Source organism: Phaethon aethereus (assembly GCF_964289735.1).
Source record: "Phaethon aethereus genome assembly, chromosome: 9".
Taxonomy (NCBI): Eukaryota; Metazoa; Chordata; class Aves; order Phaethontiformes; family Phaethontidae; genus Phaethon; species Phaethon aethereus.
The window spans coordinates 8,521,902-8,541,488 of NC_138585.1; positions in this window are offsets into that span (position 1 = coordinate 8,521,902).

Genomic DNA, 19,587 nt, shown 5'->3' on the forward strand with positions numbered 1-19,587 from the left:
GGTATTTTCTCAACTTAGACATAATTTTCATAGCAAGACTAAGGAAAGAAAGGGAAAAAAATCTCTGTTACACCATACAAGGCACAAAAGAGAATACGTATCAAACACCATCTGGAAAGAGATTAGCACTACCGCAGTGGGTCCTGTGTCTCAGTAGCTTGGGCTTCTAAAATGAAATATTAGGGGTCTGAACAGATTAGAAAAGACTTATGAGGGGAATGAGAGATAGATGACTAGACTTCCTACTTTTTTTTCTTTTAAAACCCACACTTATTCCTTCCAAACAGGATGGCTAGAAATTTATCCCCAAATATAGTAAGCACATGAAATGCATATGCCTTCAGTGTGCAAATTCTATACTGCACAAGGGAATAACTAATGAGACACTATTTTAATGAATCACGTTAAAATGGCAAGGTGACATACCTCATTTAAGGGAATGAATTCTTAATGCCATTGTAAAATGAACCCCTCCTTCTCCTGGGAAGGGAAGACAATAATGGTTTGGGTTAAAGTCCTACATTTTGTGTGTCAGTTGCACATTTTCCACAGTCCTCAAGAGATCTTTGTGAATCATAGTCTTCTGAAAAACAATGGCAGTTTTTGATGAGGAATGTTAATGAATATGAAAAAAACAAATCCAAGCAGTACTCTGAAAAGAAGTAAAGTGAGCCCATTCACAGCCGACAGAATAAGCCCCGCCATGGGCACCCACTACCCTGAGGAAAAGGCAGCAGCAAGGCCACATGCAGCCTGACAGGCGCAGCCCAGGCAGAGCTCTGCAGTCAGCAAAGCAGCAGCATCAGGGGTACAGCCCTTCAGAGAGCAAACCTCCACGCACAGTGTCTCTTCACCTCTCCTCTCACTCTTCCTACTACTAAACATCTTCACTCTGTCCTACCATGACCTGTTCCTCACGATTGTTTCTAACCCACAAGTATTCCTAGAAGCAGGTCCTCACTCCTCAGAATGGTACTTTATCTAGCATAAAGTAAATATAACTGGAATTCACTCTAACAGAGAATCAGACTCAAACATTTCAGATGAGCGGGATCTGTTTAATGTGTCATCTTCATTCGTCAAGCATAAACATGTCATTGAATGTGACAGAGAACTGCAGTTTCTTAACCAGTGGTAAAGACAGGATAAAAATTTTGTTTCAAGTATTTACAAATTAGTATTGCTAATGGTTTGAAAAAAAGTCTTTAAATCCATAGTAAAAAACAATCACCCCCCTAACACTTACCATCTCTTTCCACACCAAGTGGCATTGGGGGTAGCACGCAACCAGCTGGCAGCCAGGGCTGCAGGAGCAGCCTCTGTGAGGAGAGGGTGGGGCTGCCCCAGGCCGGACACAGCCGGTTCCAGCCAGTTCCTCAACGGCCCCACCAAAACACACAGCTGAGCCCATCAGAGAAGCTTGGTGGCACCTGCGGGGAAAACATATGTAAGAAAGGGCCAAACACTGCCCAGCCGTCAGGGGTGAGGAAAAAATTGTAAGAAACAGCCCCGCTAACACCTGGGTGAGAGCAGGAAGAGGGGAGGAGTTGCTCCAGGCACCCCAGCAGAGATTCCCCTGCAGCCCATGGTGAAGACCATGCAGGAAAAAGGTTTATCTTGAAGGGCTGCAGCCCTTGGGAAGGCAGGGGAAAAATGTGAGGAGGAAGGAGCAGCAGAGCTGTTATGGACTGACCACAGCCACCATTCCCCAGCCCCCTGCACTGCTCGGGGTGGTGGGGTAGAGGAGTCAGGAATGGAGGAGTGAAGTTTCATCATCTATGAAATTAAGAGAATGGAGATGTACCTTTCAGGTTCCTGTCCGACAGGGATCTAGAAGAACTATGTAATACTTCCATTTTGTTACTGATATGTTTTATATGTGAGATCAGGTTGCATGGGTTATTTGGATAATTCAACAGATAATATTCTTCCATTCTAAAATTTATAGAAACTTATTTCTGCCCTACTCTGCAGCATCATTCAAGACAATGTTCTACCCAGTTAATTAACTTCAAAATTAGAAGAGGATCTGCAAGTAGCACTAACTTCCTGCATACTGCTGCTTAGGCTCCCTTAAATTCTTGATTGACAAGCCTGATTCAAATCCCAGTAAAGTCAATAGGAATCTTTGCATCAACTTCCATGCAACTTCTGAGTCATTTCAAAATGCCACTGACTACACACCTTTTCTCAAAGCATTATAAAATTTTTTTTAGAAAGGTGTATTTGTAACATTATGCTTTCAATCTCCCATTCCTAATAATAACAGAAGATGTCCCAAAAAAATAGTTAATTTACTGAACTGATACCAGATATTCATTTGTTTGCAGACAGTATTGCAAAAAACAAGAACCGATTCAATAAAGTCTAATATTTCTCTTAAAGTCCTGGCTCATTAGCGAGATCAGTGAGCAGCCAATTAATGGCCAGGATACCCACTTCTCAGCAGGCACATCTAACCATCACTGAGCAAAGAAGAGAGATCCTTCAGAATTATGTAAACAGTTCTCATAAATGTTGCAAGGCACTACAGACAAGTATTTAACCAAACTCTCTTGCTGGGAAGCAAAGGAGGCTTGAATCATCTGTCTGTGGAAACGGACCAGAGAAGAGCAAGGCTTTGAGCATTACTGAGTGGGAAGGACTCTGCAACAGATTGCTGCTAATTTCTTTATGTAAAGCCCACAAGCTACAAAGATGGAACGTGACTGCAGGAGGGATGAACAGGCATCCTGGAAATGGGCAAGTAATTTATTCAGAACCAATTGTCCATTACTGTTCACAAAGAAATTGTTATAGTCTAAAACATATTCATTATTTCAAATTGTTCCATTTTATTTCTTCAGCAAATAAGATACGTGTTCTGAAGATACTCAAGTTGTGAAATGTACAATTGACTATTCCATTCACAATCTGCATTGTCTTGGATAGCTGAATTATTTGCATAATTTAATTACATAACACAGGGCAGGAAAATTGAGCTTTTAATCACCATGAGTAATGCTTACTCAAGGAAGAAATCCTATTGAAGTCCAAAGAGTAAAGACTTTTCAACATTAGTAAATGAGTCAGAATCTGGCCTTATTTATAGTTTGTGCTCTGAGGTAGTTTTACTCCTTGCTTTTCAAATATATAACTATCCCACACAGTATCGTTAGTGAGCAGCAATAAATACCTTTTGACTTGCTTAGCCAGCCAGCATAGTACCAGTTCAAAACTGAAATGCTGTGAAGAAGGATGTGAAGTTCAACAACTCAGGTAGAGGAAGGAGAGGGAGGAAATACCTGTTCCTCCAGTGTCACCGTGTTCGCAAAGTGCAACCATTCACGATTTCTGGGGAAAAAAAGTGTTCAAGTCTGTTTCCAAATTTAGATAAACAGTAATAGGATAAAAGAAAGTCTGAAACATCATCCAAAAAATGAAAAATAAGACAGAACTACACCCAATTAGCTTTTAGCATCACAAAAAAAGTTACTATCTGTTCTGTCATCATTTCTGAAGATCTTTAGGAGGGATCCAAATTGCTGTTGTGGGAAGAGCACCAATAGAAAAAATTACAAACGTATGCTAACTTGCGGCGTTTTGTATGCCAATTAAAAATACACCAACACCCCTCCAACAAATTAGACAAACTCAGCAAAGCAATGTTCTTTATTAAGACAAGGGTTGTAAGGGAGATGGCAGCACAATGAATTGACAAAAAAAATCTCTGTACCCTAACAGGAATGATGGCATGAATCTGAAGTGAAACTGTAGCTGCAAATAGCCATCAGCAGACACCTCACACAGCACGCTATCCAGTTCTAGGGCATCAGTATCAGAATTGGTGTCAGTGGGCATGTAACCTACATGTGCACCTGTAAAGGAGAGGGTATGGGAGGACTGAAAGAGAAGGGATGTCCAAAATTAAGTTTTCCTACGAATAAATGACACTTTTGTGGGTTTTTTCCTTTTACTTAAAAGGCCGTAGTTTCCCAAAAATGTGGTTTCAGCACCAAGGAATTTGAACTAAATCAGCATCAGTTTTCACTTAGGTACCTCCAGCTTTCCTGGAGAAAAAAGGAAGTAAAGGTTCAAACCTACTTTGTTCTATTTAGAGATTGAGCCAAAGCAGCATCAAAAGCAGGTCTAGCCAGTAATTTGAATGTCAAGCTGTTTGCCTCCCATCATTATTATTTCAGTTTGTACCTGTTTGAGTAGAGTTTTGCCCACATCTGTTATGCTTGGTTCATTACAAGAGCTTGCTAATAAATAAACTGTTTGAATAATAGAGTTTTGGGTCTTGCACTACAACAAAGTTATCATCTATATCTTAGGCCTTTTATCCTCCTTTTATGTGGAGGATGGAAGTTCCTTTCGTGGAGGATTTCACAATTTCATTTTGCTTTCCTTGGGAAAAAAAACCTCTGGATTTGCAAACGTCTCCAGATGTTGAAAGTATTGTCCTGTATCAGAATGTTTCAGTGTTGCTGGACTCGGGGGGTGGGTGTTATGCAGTAGGGCACAGTAGGGCAGAAGAGGCAAAAACATTGTCAACTGTTCATATCCAGTCACACTACTCACTCCACAGCATTGAGGGGATGTGGGTTTTCTGGTGGCAGCAGAATTATTTCTGGTGGTTTGGCCTTTATTTTTGTTTCAACATATACTGTCTCTTAGATTAATCATTCAGACTTCAGGTCTCTGAATCCCTCAATTAGGCTTGCGCAAATGTACTGAGTCTTTTCATGTTCTTCTCCTTCCCTCCTCCCCTTTTATTCTCCCCTTCCTGCTTCCCCATCCTCCAAGCAAAGCCTCTCAGACTTGGCAAGAGCTGCTGGGCTCCAGCCAGCTGCTACTTCAGACCCAGGTCGTGCTTTCAAGGCCTAGTCCTATAGCAGGGTGGGGTTGAATTGCGAAGTGCAAACCTGAGCCAAAGAGCATGGGGCCCTGGGAGAGCACACCACACAAGTGCTCCTGCGTGCGGGGAACCTCTCCATGTTCACCACCCGTACAGGCTAGTGGAGACAGGGAGCTACCTCTGACCAAGCCAGATCAGATACCGGCATGACTGTGTTAACACTGTGCTGTGCCAAAGTTAACACATCCCATTTTTAAAAAACACATTTGCTGGATCAGGCAATGGCTTTTCCACTGAAATTGAGCTAGTGCTACTTTTGCTTTATTTATGAATCTCAGCCAACTGTTGTTTAGTTTAGTTCCTCAGTACTCTACCCCATTTAACACATTAACTTTGCACCAAAGTCTAAGGGAATAAACCCAGCAAGAGGGAACAGAGGAGGCCATTCAGTTTCCCTGGGTCTTCAGCTGGCAGCGTTAATCCTCAAGGCTCCAGATTCACAAGTCCTTGGCTCTCTCAGACGTATTGCTTGTATGAAAAAAGGAATGTTCAAAATTTGATGGGAACAAATAGCAGATCTGCATTAAGTTCAGTCAAGCAAAACAGATCTATTTTTTAGCTGTTCAATTACATGTTATCAGCTACCCTTTTCTTTAAAACAATCGGAATTAGCCACAGCAGAAAGACTGGTGTAGTGAGCTGTCCCCACAGAAATGATACACCTAAGCCTGATGAAAATCTGAGAGAGCAACTATTGGTTTCTGCCACACCTCCTGCTGGTCGGCACACTAAAGAATCAGCCAACTTTCCAAGACTTTAGTAAAGCAAACTGAGTACTGGATGCACAAGGGAATACATGAGGTAAACTTCACCGTTGCAATGGCACAGAATGAAAGAGTTAAAAGAAGTTCCCTTGCACACATTCTACACAAACTTACATGCCCAAAGGCACTGCATTTGGCTTCCTGTACCTTATGTTTTTCCTTTTTACTTACCCCTAGTGGTTCATTATTGCAGGCCTTTTGACTTGTGAGAACAAGACTCACCATTCCCTCTGGGAGTTTCGCCGCTGCCCTCTCGCTCCCTGTTACTCCCATTTCTGTTTATCATCTTCCAAGTACCTCTCCCATTCAGGTTGGGAAAGGAGGTAAAAGGCAAAATTTCTATCATGATTTCTCCCTCCTCCACAATCTCTTCTCAAAATCATTTTGCTCATAACAAGAGAAACACCACCATAAGGTGAAGACACCCTGGTGTCTCAAGCCAGGGAGGTTCATTTCGAAAGCAGAGAGAAAGAAACCCACAGGCCAACCTAACAGCACAGAGATATCCACACCACCTTCAGACTCCTAAACGCTGGCTGTAACCCGCCTGAATCTTCCCCTCCTTTTGAATTTGCCTGCAGTTAAAGCAAATCAGTCTCCAAGAACTCCATGCCTGAAAGTCTCCTACACTTGTTTGGAAGATTCAAATCCTTAAAAGAGGCAGAGGCTGTTTTTGTACAGTAACAGTCATCTCAGTAGCAGATGTTTGCAAACATGTTGTTGCGCTAAAAAGAACATCCCGTTTCTATTCATATCAGTCAGATATTAAATGTCCTCACAGTAAACTTTATTATATTTGTCAAGTCATTTATTTACCATAGTTTTCTACCCTGCCAGTCTTTTTGCCTACCTTAATGGTTGAAGGAACCCATTTGTGAATACAGAAATCCCCTCTATATGAGTCTGAAAAATATTTTAATATTTCAGACCTTATTTGTCCCTCTGTAGGGTAACAGGTAGCTTCTTGCCCTTCTAACAGGAAACTGTGACACAAGGCTTGAAGTAGCAGTTGCATCCTTCTCCCTTTTGTCCAGTCACCTTTAACTTCCACAGGGGGCAGAACAGCTGACTGAAAGAATATGGGAAGCTGAGCTCAAGATTGATGAAAGTGGTTGAAGGAGAAAGGTAAAAAATATAAAAGTAAAAATAATTTACTGCAGGATTTTTCTAAATATATCCATTTTCCTGGTGGATGCAATAGTGTGTGCTGCACGTGTTTTCCTTTCTTTAAGAATAAATAATTTGCAGGTGTGTGAAGTTCAGCTACAACAAATCTTTCAAACTGAAGCTACATTTCTTTGTATGATTAATATGTTACATTACAGCTTGCTTATAAATTAAAGGAACAGAATATGATGTACTGCAAAGGCGTTGTATATTTTCCCTGCTAAGCTACAGTGCCTGTAAATCATTTCCATCACACTTCATTTTTAATTTGAATTCATAAAGGGTTGTACATTTCTTTGTGGTTTTAAACAAAAAAAAAATTATTAAAGGCTGTAAACTTAAATGTTTATTAAAGGAAAAAATATGTTGATCTGAAACTTCAAGAATTAAAATATATGTAAAATTTAGGAAAGGAGAACAAATAAGATTTCTAGTTAAGCCCTGGGAATTTAAAATGAAGTTTGAGGCCTTCCACTATAGATGCATCTGCATTTGGCCAGGGGAGGATAGGAAGGGAAGGCAAGGGTGAGGAAATGGAAGGTCTGGAACAAGAGTGCCCCCCACCAAGTCCCCACAGCCGAGGTCAGGAAATCTATGAAGTTAGTTTAGCCAACTGGTAGTTAATTGTTGAAAGAAATGGAGCCTATGGAACTAAAACCAACTTCCCACAAGATGCCAAACCTCATTCCTGCCCATCTGTAAATACAGGCCACCAGAACATCTAATCAAATTGGACCTTCAGACATTATCATAACCTCAGTGAGGCCAGATCCCAAGTGAAGACTCATCTTACTTTTGGTGGCCTCAAGGTTATGCCTACAGAGTAAAAGCTCTGAGGTAGGCTTTAGTAATGACCTTTAGGTGAAGCATTAGTGTTAATGTACAGGTCATGCTTCCATTGAATGGGGACTCTATACTCACATTCTGTTTATTATACCTCTCATCTAATTTAAGGAGACCACCATCACTAATGCAATGACCAGCAGGGGGAAATAATTTTAATCCCATTAGAAAGAAAGTAATTTCCAAAACAGCAGAGTTTCCAACGAGAAGAATGATGCGGTACTGGAGAGCTACACTCTGCTCAATGGATTTCCATTTCATAGAGAAGAGTGAGTTACAAAAACCCTCAGCTCCCTCTCTGACAATGCTGAAATTTTCTTAGAGAGTACTTAGAGGTCCCAGGTTTATCTTTCAGAAAACGCTCCTGCAGTGTATGTGTGTGCAGTATGACTATATAAAGTCAGCAATCTAAAATTCAGAAAACAAAAGCCCCCACTATCATGCTTGTGTCTGTTTTGTTTAAGCAGAAGAAAGCAGAAAAACAAGAAACAGGCAAATAATTTAAGTTTTAAAAGATGATCAGCTCTACATGATGATGTGTTTTTCTTGGTCTGATGTAGTGACCAGGGACACTTCCCTCTAAATTCCCTCACTGATCAAGGGTTCCACTGATGAAGAAATCAGTCAGCCCCTAGCACACAATTCCACACAAACTGGTAGTCAGGCCATGTAGGGTGCTTTCAGGTAAGCAAACTCCAGGCCAACCCACCACTACAAACATGCAGCAACACAGATCCAGCCCTGCTTTAGAGAACCCAAGTGCAGCGGCGAAGCCTCAGGACTATCTTGCTCTTTAGAGCATGCTAAAGGTGGTATCCATGTAAAATAAGCATGAAGTTTGAGATTTTTATTCTATAGTGGATGAGAATTTCTACACCTCAGCCAGGATCACTAACCGCACCCTTTGCAGCGAGTGCAGCGAAGCCCCAGGCGGCAGGACCCAACAGGCTGCTTGGAGAATCATATTTATATCAGGTGCCCAAAGAATGTTGTTTTGCTTGGCATTTCCTGCCTGACTGGTTCTCTTCCTAATAACCAAACTTTGTTTGCCTTAATTTGTTTACTTTTGCTGGGATTGATTGCAGTAAAAGCCCACGTCCTCATAAGAAGCAATTCACAGAAAACAATGCAGGGCAGGAAATGAACCCATAACAATGTCCAACAAACTAAGCCTGTAACATTTCTGCTGGGGACAGTGGCAGACTAATGAGTAATCTCCTAATGACACGGAAGGTATTTAAGTAAGCACAATAGCCTAGATGATGCTAAACTGACACCTCTTGCAGACAAACTGCTTAGTCACAATTTAGCACAAGCAGCAGCTGCAAACTTCTATAGACTGCTCAACCAATAAACCTTTGTCAGTGATGCAAAATAAAAGCAGACTTTTTTTTTTTACAGATGAAGTTTGTTTTCTCTCTTACAGATCCACGCTGCTGTAAACCCTTATTTATTTCAGTTTGCATTCCTAGCAAACTTAAGCCTTCCTTTGAAATCAGTGGGCACTACAAGCACAGAATCAATTCCTAAACTGAGGTCTAGACACAATGATGAAGTCTCACAACAGACCTCATTTGCTGCAGTGTTTACGCATTTATTTATGAAGATCAGCTCTTCTGTATTGAAACCTCCTGCCACAGTTCACGATTCTTTAAGGATTACAAGGAGTACAAAATGGGATTATATCTGCCAGTGAGGAGAAATCATCCATAATAATCAGGCTGCTTATGGCAGATTAGACACATTCTGAGAAAAAAAAAATTCTGAAAGAACCATGACTTGGACATAGTAGTGTAAATTCGTTGTTCACTGTGTTATGCATTCTAAAGCTAACTGGGTAAAGATCAGCCGCTCTTTCTAGTTGTGTGTCATCTGCAAATTTGACAAGGGTGCACTCTGTCCCACTGTACAGGTAAGTTATGAAGATGTTAAACAGTGTGGGCCCCAGCCGTGGCATACACCACTAGTGACTGGCCTCCAGCTGGACTTTGTGCTGGAAGAGACCACAAGTGATCACAACTCAAGTCGGGCAGTGCCGTTCATTTTCAGTCCCTCTCATTGTCCATTTATCTAGCCCATACTTCATTGGTTGTCTGTGAGGATATTATGAGAGACAGTATCAAAAGCTTTGCTGTAGTCAAGGTAAACAATATCCATTCTTCACATCAAAGCATGCTAGCTTTCTGCACAGCTTGCAGCTAGTGTAGGGCTTTTCTTATCTCCTCTTCTTTCCTTAAGCTCAACCTAAAATAGCTTTATCTGTCCACCTTAAAAAAATTGAGGTATTTAAAGTGAGTTTGAATTATTTAAGGAAGTTGCATAACTGAGTACATACACTTTTAATACTGACTGCAAAAAAACAAATAATACAGTTGAGTAAATACCAATTATAGTTTGGATGTTAAATTGAAAATTAAGCATGAAGCGAATATACCAACTTTCTCCACGTTCTAAACTTAAAATATCTGCTATCTCACAGCCCTGTGGAAGATCCAGTGCAGCTAATTCAAGTTTTCTGATTTATATCTGTGAGCTCAGGACCAAATCCCTAGGTTTCACTATCAAGGAACTATCAGAAAACACCGAGTTCTTTACACACCAGCTTCTAACAGAGATGGGAGACACAATCTGGCCAGGAAGCCCAGGCTTTAAAACCACAAGGCGATAGAATGATGCCTCCCAGGAGGCCATACATCAGTTCAGGGGGATACAGTTCAGCCACAAAACAATCCAAAACAAGACTTTTTAATCTTGCACAAGAAACAAAAACATTCAAACATTTCTCACAAGTGCTATGTCCAAATTCTCTGTTCACAGACAGCATCCCGGGAAGCAAGATGTTTTTTCCACTTAACGTTCTCGTAAACACATCAGTGACCAGGAGTTCTCTAGAAACATGTACTATTCATCAAAATTACAGTCTGACATTAGTTTGTAAATATCCCTAAAGCCACCAAGTTATTTTCACCTGTAGGGATTTTGTGATAGAAACTCGACAACATAAACAAAGCCAAAACCAGAGCTTCAAAATAGCTCTGTTTTTCTTAAGGATCAGAAGGATTTTGCCTTAGTTTCCCTCCCAATTTCCATTCCCATACTTACCTTTGGGAATTGATCCAGAATTAAGCAGTCTGTTCCCTCTTCTGCCACTGTCAGGTCCTGCATGAGACTGCAGGTACAGCAGTCTTCTCCGAGGGGGAAGCTCCTTGTGGCTCACTGGTGCTTAGAACGATCAATGGTAGTTTTAGAGCATTTTCACACTTTCCGCAATACCTTTTGTAGCAGCCTGCTGGAAGTTCACACACATGTCCACCATTTCAGTGCAATTAGCAGCAATTATGAGAGGGAAACTACACCAAAACAAGCTTCTTCCTGTCCAGAGACACACTGGTAGCAAACCAAGAATAAGCAGTCTGAGTGCATCCCTGCAACATTTCCAAGAAAAAAAAAAAAGCGCTGATGTGTATTAGTTCATTTTCAGAAGTTTTACAGACTTCTAGAAGACATGTTAAATTTCCACAGAGCTTAAACCAACTTGAAGTGTACTATACTAGCCCAAATACATGCAGAAACATAGGTATTATCAATTTTAGTAATGCCAGGGTACAGCAAGAACAGGCCTGCTGCAGGAAGCAGAAGCAACCAGGGGCTGAGAAAGACCATAGCACCAGCAGGGCAGTCCCACCATGCCCAAGCTGGGCAAGCAGAACAGGGTGGTGACAACAACAGGTCTCATCAACAGTCCAACAATCATCAGGGAAAGACAAGGTAACAAGTCATGTCCAAGGTCAGATGAGGAAATCTAAACAACAATTCAGGAACAGCAAGCAAGCAGACGGAAGGCCTGAGCTTAAACAGGGCTCCTCTGTGGGTGTGGGTGGAGGACCCAGGTGAGGCTGGTCATCACAATCAAGGCCCATTGGTGCACTTGGGGCCCTGACAAGTAAGGGGATTTCATATTAAAGCATATTTGTCATTCTTCTCCTCAAGTCTGGGGCCTCGCCACCTCTTCTCCTCTATCTTTTCCATACCCTAAAAATGCAAAACAGATCCACAAGTGATGACTGTCCTTCACAGAAACTGGGAACTTCCAGCTGAATTGCATTCTGATATAGCCTAGCTGACAGGGCTAGAGTACCTAAGGAACAGGGCAGCACATTGTGCAGGGATGAAAATAATTTTGAAGCTTATCTCACATACTCCATAAGCTGAACGTATCTCTTCCTCTTCCACAGTCCAGCCAGACTGGAATATAAGACTACCTGAATCTGCTCACAGAGGCAGGACCATAATAAGGAAAGCTGATAGTTCCATTATTAATTTCGTATTTGCTTTCCTTGCTTTGCAATTAAACATTATTTACTAATAATTCTATACCATATACTCTAGCCCCTAAACGTGGATTAAAGTACCTTTAATTGCATACAGTCCTTGATAGTTCTTTTTACTACTATCCTAAAAGGCAATGCTCAAAAGAAATAACCTCCCTGAGATAGAGTGACTCACAATATGACTCAGTCCTTTCTTTCATAAAAGGACTGCATTCCACCTGTTCCCCGTTTTAAGTTTATAATAAGCCGTGTTTCAACTGTGATAGAACTAAGATATGCACATTGTAGAGTCACCACTTTGCAAGCTGATTTACTACCACATAAACCATTTAGAGTTCTCCAAAGAAGCTTTGAAGGCTTTCGTATCAGAATCTTTCTCCAAGGTCTGCTTTGGTACCAGTATTTATAAAACCTAATTAAAGTCTAAAGTGAATGATGTGCATTTTCTGTACATTTGCATTCTGTGAAAGATCATTGACACGGCAGCATGCCATTTGATTCAGTTCAATTCATAGAAGTCCCAATGAAATTTGTCTTTTTACACAAGCTCTTTGCCCCACATAGGCTATATATGTCATCCTCAGCAGGTGCCCAAGGCCTAAAGGTTTAGACAGATTTCATTACCTGAGTTAGGTAGCGCATAAAAACATTTAATTGTTAGTAGCCAGTCCACTGAACCACTCTTTTTCTTTGCTTTGTCCCCACCTCCACTGGTGCTGATTATGAGACATTTTGCTCAGGTTTTGTTCCTGAGTGCAAGAGGCATTCTTCAGCACCTGAAACCCATCATTACCTATCTTCCCCTTCAGGTGTTCTCTACTTGTTCCCAGGTATTTTGTTTAGCAGAAACTCACTAAAGCATAGCAGTGATCATAACAACAGTGAATTTTAATTATCTTCATCCAAGGAAAGCAGTCTTAAAGTTGCAACCAGAACAATCATAGCATTTTAGCTGAAAACAGTGGGATGGTATTTTGCTATTGGAGGTACATTTTAAGGGGGTCCCTTGTTTTAAGAAACAGATCCCTATTGAGTCTGTATTGATAACAGAGAGGAAAGCTCATCTGTGGCATAACAAGTAGCATTGTTGCCTGCCACATATATTTAGCAGAGATAATTTTTATTTAGAAGAGAACAGAAGTGAGTTGGTCATTTATAATCAAGAGAGAGCAAGTAAACAAGGACAGAAAAGCAAAACCTTGATCACTCCTTAAGCCTCCTGTACTCAGTCTTTGAAAGGAATTTGTAAAGAAAGTATGAATGCAGTGACCATGAACGAATATGAAATTTAAAAGTCCACAAAAATTGATATAAAGAACTTTTATCAAAACTGCTTCCTGACAGGTCAGATTTGCAAGCACTTTTTCAGAGTGCTGGCTGGTATTCTTTGCATGTTTTCTTCATCATGCAAAATGAGGCATCCTGAACAGGAGTGTGAGGTGGGTCTTTTTAAATCAGTGGCGAAGCCATTAAAGTCACAAACACAGTCTTCTGATTTGGGGAAATGAACACCCGTCCTTCAGGAAGTCTTCCAAGTGGCAGTTCTTCTGGCAGGCCTTTCCTTCTTCCCTCCTTGCTCCTGCAGTTCTGCCTCTCCTATGCTTTAGGCTTCTGATTATCACTGCAGGAGAGACAACCCAGTTTTACTCTTCTCCAGCCTTGGATTCAAAAATCCGAGACAGTTCTTGAGATGTTCCCAGCATTAGCTTACCTCAGGCTACGATCCTTCTCTGTAACTGCCTTCTTTGCTTCTGCAAGTTTTTAGCATTCCTTAGAAGTCATACAGTAGACCTCCCTAAACTACTTTTTCCTCCTTTTTTTCCTGTGTATCTTCACAAAGTACAAATAGGTCACTGTTTTGTGGTCTCTGACACGTTGAGGTGTCAGAAAGATTCAGAAACTGAGTGAGAAGCAAGACATAAATGGCCACTGGCAGCAGAAAGCAGCAAGGAGCGCTGCTATTTTGGGCCGGGGAGGGGGAGTTCATTTGATAGGAGAGAAAGTTTACAGGTTTCTGAAGGCTGAGTTGCTGCGAGTTGAATGGGAAGTGAGACAGACAGACATAAGTCCCTTACCTTGCGCTGTGACTTTTACTGCCATTGCCACAGCAGACAGTTTTCTCTGACCTTGATCCATCAGACAAGGCAGCAGGAGAATGTGTTTTCTGGGCACTGCTGAGACATCTGATGATGTCTGCAGCATATCCATAACTCAGCTGAATGTGTGACACCTCAGCAGAGAGGCAGGGATGCATGACTACTATGTGAGATACATGACATGCTCTCCATAATGTCCTCTTCTTTTATTTCCTCTGCAATGGTCAACCTTTTTGGAGTTAGAGCGCCCTGTTTTCTCTGTTCATCTCCCCTTCTGTCCTTTTCCCAAGGTTGTCTGTGGAGATGATTCTCTCTTCTTGCTGGCACAACACTGGCCATAGTGACCAGTCTTTCCTAGAGCAATGTGCCATGTCCATTCCCAGCTTACATGGGTGAGTGGTCCTAACCACACAAAGGACACTTTAAGCCTGCTAAGTCAGCCAGGCTTTTTAGCTGGCTAGTGTTATGATTAATATAAATATGCCCTTGAGAAGCTAGAAGATAACTGTACCTGATACAATTCAAAGAATATATAATTTTCTCCTATCCACTGGCCAGGGTCATGAACAAATGGCTGTATGTAGAGAAGGAATTATATTACGCTCATTAAAAATAATTTGACAGGAAACAGAGGATTCATTTCCACAAAACTGGGCTATGAGTTAAATAATAAAACATACTGCCTTTTCTTTAGCAATTCAATGTAATTTCTGTTATCTTGCTGGAACATTTACAATGCAGCACATGTATCTTGATAAAAAGCGCTACCTTGGAAGCATGCTCAGCATTTGCTTGTGGCAGAGGAAGTAATGGCAACATTTTCCTTCAGTCTACATTTGGGCATGTCCCCTACAGGAGTCACTTAATATGATTCTTTAGTTAATTTAGAGTTAAAGTGATATAAAAAGTCCTGAATTGGTATTTAGCCTAACTCTACATAGTGTTTATTTAAATATCATCTGCCCAGGATGACCAGCTAGTATTTAATTTACAACTTTCATATTAAGGCTAAAAATTTATATATTTAGTTATATCTTATCCATTAGTCTCTCCTTCCACAGTTTGGTAGCTGATTTGATATTCAGTGTATCATAGATAACTATCTTGTTACAGCTAAATGAAATGTGCATTTGGAAATGTTCATTAATACCATTATCATTAATTGGTTCCTACCTGAATCTCACTGCTGCAGGGACTCTCCAGATTAAATGACAGATTGTAGCTAGCCTTTTTTTAAAGTATAATTTTAACAGCCTCCACACATTGCAAATGAAGTCTAATGGGCCAAATCCTGTTCTCCTACTGATTTAAAAACAAAGTGATAGTGTTTAGGCTATTTTTACTTTACATCAAGTAAAGTATGGGCTATATCAGGGTTCAGAATCTATCTCAGTTTGCTTTTTTTTGTATTTAGTGCAAAATTATATCTAGGCATCTTAATCTTTAGAGGGAAGAACACACATTGAAATTATTTTTGTTTTGCCTTTTACTGAACACAGTTGCTGAGGTGCATACAGAAATCTTCAGGAAAAGCCTGAACTTCAGTTAATCAGCAGCAATCACATAAATTAAGTCCTCCTCTCACTAAGCCTCTCTTTCTTTGAACCTCACCTACCCACTCTGATGTCCTTGTAACTCCTCTGAGTTTAGCTGTCATCCACCAGTGTAGTCCTGGCACTACATGGCAACTGGGATACCAACTGACTGCAGCTAAGGATCTGGCCTTGGGAATACACAGGCACAGGTGTGTCTGGGATGGTCACGCGTCAGATACTGTCTGTTCAATGGCCTTTACACCTTAAGTTGCACCTGCAGTGTACTGCTAAGCTGTCAGTCTGTAACATAAAACAACCCTGTAATTGGAATAGCAGCTGGCTTGTGACCCATTAAGACTCTCTCTCATACAGCTCGCCCTCCCCAGATGTTTCTGAGTGTCTCAGTGAAACACTTTGGAAAAGGACAGGCAAAGGAAACCACAGGAGTCATGCTAAAACCCTGGAATACAGAATTTATTCACTTCTACCAATACTGAATGAGTCCTCAAATCACAATGGCTATTGGACCCCCAGCCTCCCCATCAGAATGCAAAAAGATTAAGCAGTATTTTCTCATACACAAAGCTATATCCTGTCTGATTAAAAGAAAATTAGATTCTTGATCCAACTTGTAGGATTAAGTATTTCCTAGAGAGATGACATGTGTCCTACAACATACTTATTATTAATAATTTACTTATAGGAGAGTCCACACTGGGATTGACTATAGGTGTAAAGAACTATTTTGTCCCGGTCAGCATATTAATTGACTTCTTGACTTCTCTCATGCAATGTAAAACGGATTGACTGCTGCAGCGAAGGAAGTGCATTTAACCATCCAGCTGGTGAGGTCTTACATGAAAGACACTCATATTCGGAACAGCCATTTCAAAGAATGCAGCAGCCAGTTGCAAAACTTCAGCAAAGGAGATTTGTTGAAAAACTGGTAAGTAGTGGCAGAGAGAAATGTGTGTAGCCATATACATGAATGTAAAAGGAAGGAGGACACTCTTCTAACTCTCTTTTAATCCTGCAGGAATTCTCCACAGGACTTCAGCATAGAGAATATAATTTTTTTCTTAACTTGGCAGCTTCTATTCTGCCCAAATGACACCTGAAGCAGCATTTGGAAAAAAAAAAAAAAACCACACCAAAACCAACCAACAAACAACAAAAAAGCCCCACACAACTCCGTTATTTCCCTTACAAAACCCAGTCCTGGATCTATAAAAGTCAAGGAATTTACTGCGTAGGTAAATGACATAGGTTAGTCAGTTTTTCCAACTGAGAAACACTTCACTGAGATGGCAGCAAAATGCAACTTAAAGCCTGAAACATGTTAGGTCATACACAATAAGCTCTTTTAAACTCTGTGGGCAAATCTAGTCCTAGGGTACAATATATAAATGTGCCTCACACACAAGCAGTATTTTTTCTAATGAAAAAACAATAATAATAAAAAAAACTTTCCTCTAATAAAATTACTTGTAAAAATTATCATTAATAGTAGGCTTTATAACAAATTCTGTTGCCCTCCTGCTGTCCTCTGCACCTGCTGACTGTCTAGCATAGCCTGCCTCCTTCCTTGTCCAGCTGTTTTAAACGATACTTCACTCAGCAATGCTTTTTAATGACAAGAGTTCTGGGAGGCTGATTCTCCACGAAGTATGCTCAGTGTGAAACTGCCCCTCTTTGTCCTTATAACACATAAAGGAAGCCTGACTTACCTGTTCTCCTCCTCTTGGCCCAAACTTTTAGATTATTGGTAGCTCTTTGCAGCACCACATCATCCCAAGTCGGTAGTAAACACAGCAGAGTCCATCACAGAAGAATCCTGCCAAAACAACTTTGGATCAAATTATTCTAGTGATTCCCACCCTGTCCTTACTACCACAATGAATGTAATTGAAGAAAGAAAAACATAACTTGGTTTCTCAGGCTTTGTTGCTCCCCCGGTACCACAAAAATTAATTGTCCAGGCAGTGTTCATAGCCCAAGTTTTACCAAGTGAACAGGAAACCTCCTCACAGTGGATTTAACACAGAGCATGTACTAACAAAGAGGGTGAAGGGAATAGTGAGATTCACCATGTTGAACACAGTAAGTCTATTTAAATGTTACACAGGGCAGACTCAAAACTTGGCAGCTAAGTCGGAAAAATGGTTCCGATAAATGTTGAAGTTACCCCTCAAATGCAGCCACTGGAGGTTTGTGCCATTTCCATGCTGACTGTAGACAGCAGATATCATGCACTCAATTCAACAGGGAGATGATCTGCCTTCTGTACAGCACTGCTTTTATTTGAGCCAAAGCCAGCGAGCCACTGGGCTCCCTGCCACCTAACAATGAGAAACACAAATTACAGCAGCAAACAGCCTTTTTAGCATAAACAATGTTTCCAGCCTTCTCCAATTCTGCTCTTCTCTAATCCATATTTACTGGTTTGGGGGACTAATTCCTCCCGTTTTCCTGCCACTATTTGCATGATTGCAGCTGCTTTTACTGATATGCCATGAATTACATGAAAATAAAGAATGAGTGTATTAAAAGGATATGAAAACTACAACTGAACAAAACCCACATTACAGGTGTCTGTTGCCCATTCCTGAGTACCAGAAACAGACAGCCTTTGTTTCCCACACTCAGCTGACATGGCACAATCCCAGGCTTCTTTTAAGCAACAGGAATCCTTCTGTTGGCTTCACCGTATTTCAGAGCAGAGGTAAGGAAGGAAAAATTGTCAGTTACAAAATTACTATTCAACAAGGAATCACTCAAAAAACAGTCTTAGCCAACTTTTAGCAGAATTCTTGAGGAGCAAGCAGCACACTAACATACAAATGACCTATCTAGTAATATGGTAGAAGAGTATCACAATGAACAGCTCTTGAGGGCCTCTGCCTTTTCTTCCTTTTCTGTAACTTCTGCCTTTTTTCCCCACTGATTTTTGGTTTGGGGAAAAGGGATTCTCCTTTATTTGAAACACAGAACCAAGCCACAGATCCATAGCCAGGTTCCTATTTTAAAAGTTTCAGTGCTCAGGAATGTTTGAATTTGTGGTTTTGGTTTGACTCACCACAAGCCCAGAGTTACTTGACCATGGCTTACTGAAGCTTAGGTTTTTTACAGTCCCTGAACTTTCAGAACTTTAGGATATGTGGGTTTCATTTGTCTCTGATTTTGAAGAGCTGTCACTGACATGACAGCACACAATTCTATTCTATACTATTTCCTTTAAAAGTTTGGAACTTCTTTAATCACAAATAACAAATTAAAAAAACCAACATGGCAAATTGTACATTGATGATGTTGCATTTCCCAGCGCTACTTCAGTGCTTACATGTTGTAGTATTTTCTTTTTGTGAATCTAATGTGTGTCTGTTACTTCTAGCAGTTAGTAGGTGTAATTTCAACATAAACATGTGTATCAAAATATAACTTCTGTGAAGAATGATCAGTTTGTTAATATGGTTTTATTCCTCCCAGAAATGTGGCTATAAAAAATTAACATTGTCTTGAATGTATCCCTTTTATGATTGGGAAAGCATTCCAGGATATATATCTGTCACCGTAGCTGGTATCACCCTGTAACTGCTTAGCTAAAATCACTCTCTAATCAGAAAGGGTAATGGATTTGTTCTGATGGCACTGGAGAGTGATGGTGCAAGTGACAGCTGTCAAAAACATCATTCTTACCAAACTCTCTCTTCATAGCTGAGATTAAATAGAATAGCCTAATTGCACCTTGTGCTCATTTAGTGTCTTTGGAAATAAGAATGTAGGATTTTAGCATCTATTCTAAATTCTTGTAGTCTTAAGTTTGAGCTTTGGTAGCCAGAGAGAGGTGAAATGCAGCTTCATTTTCTATCTTCTAGGGAGATTAAAAAAACGCATTACTTTAACTAGCAGACTCTGCACACAGGGAGAAAAAAGATGGCTTGAATAAAGATC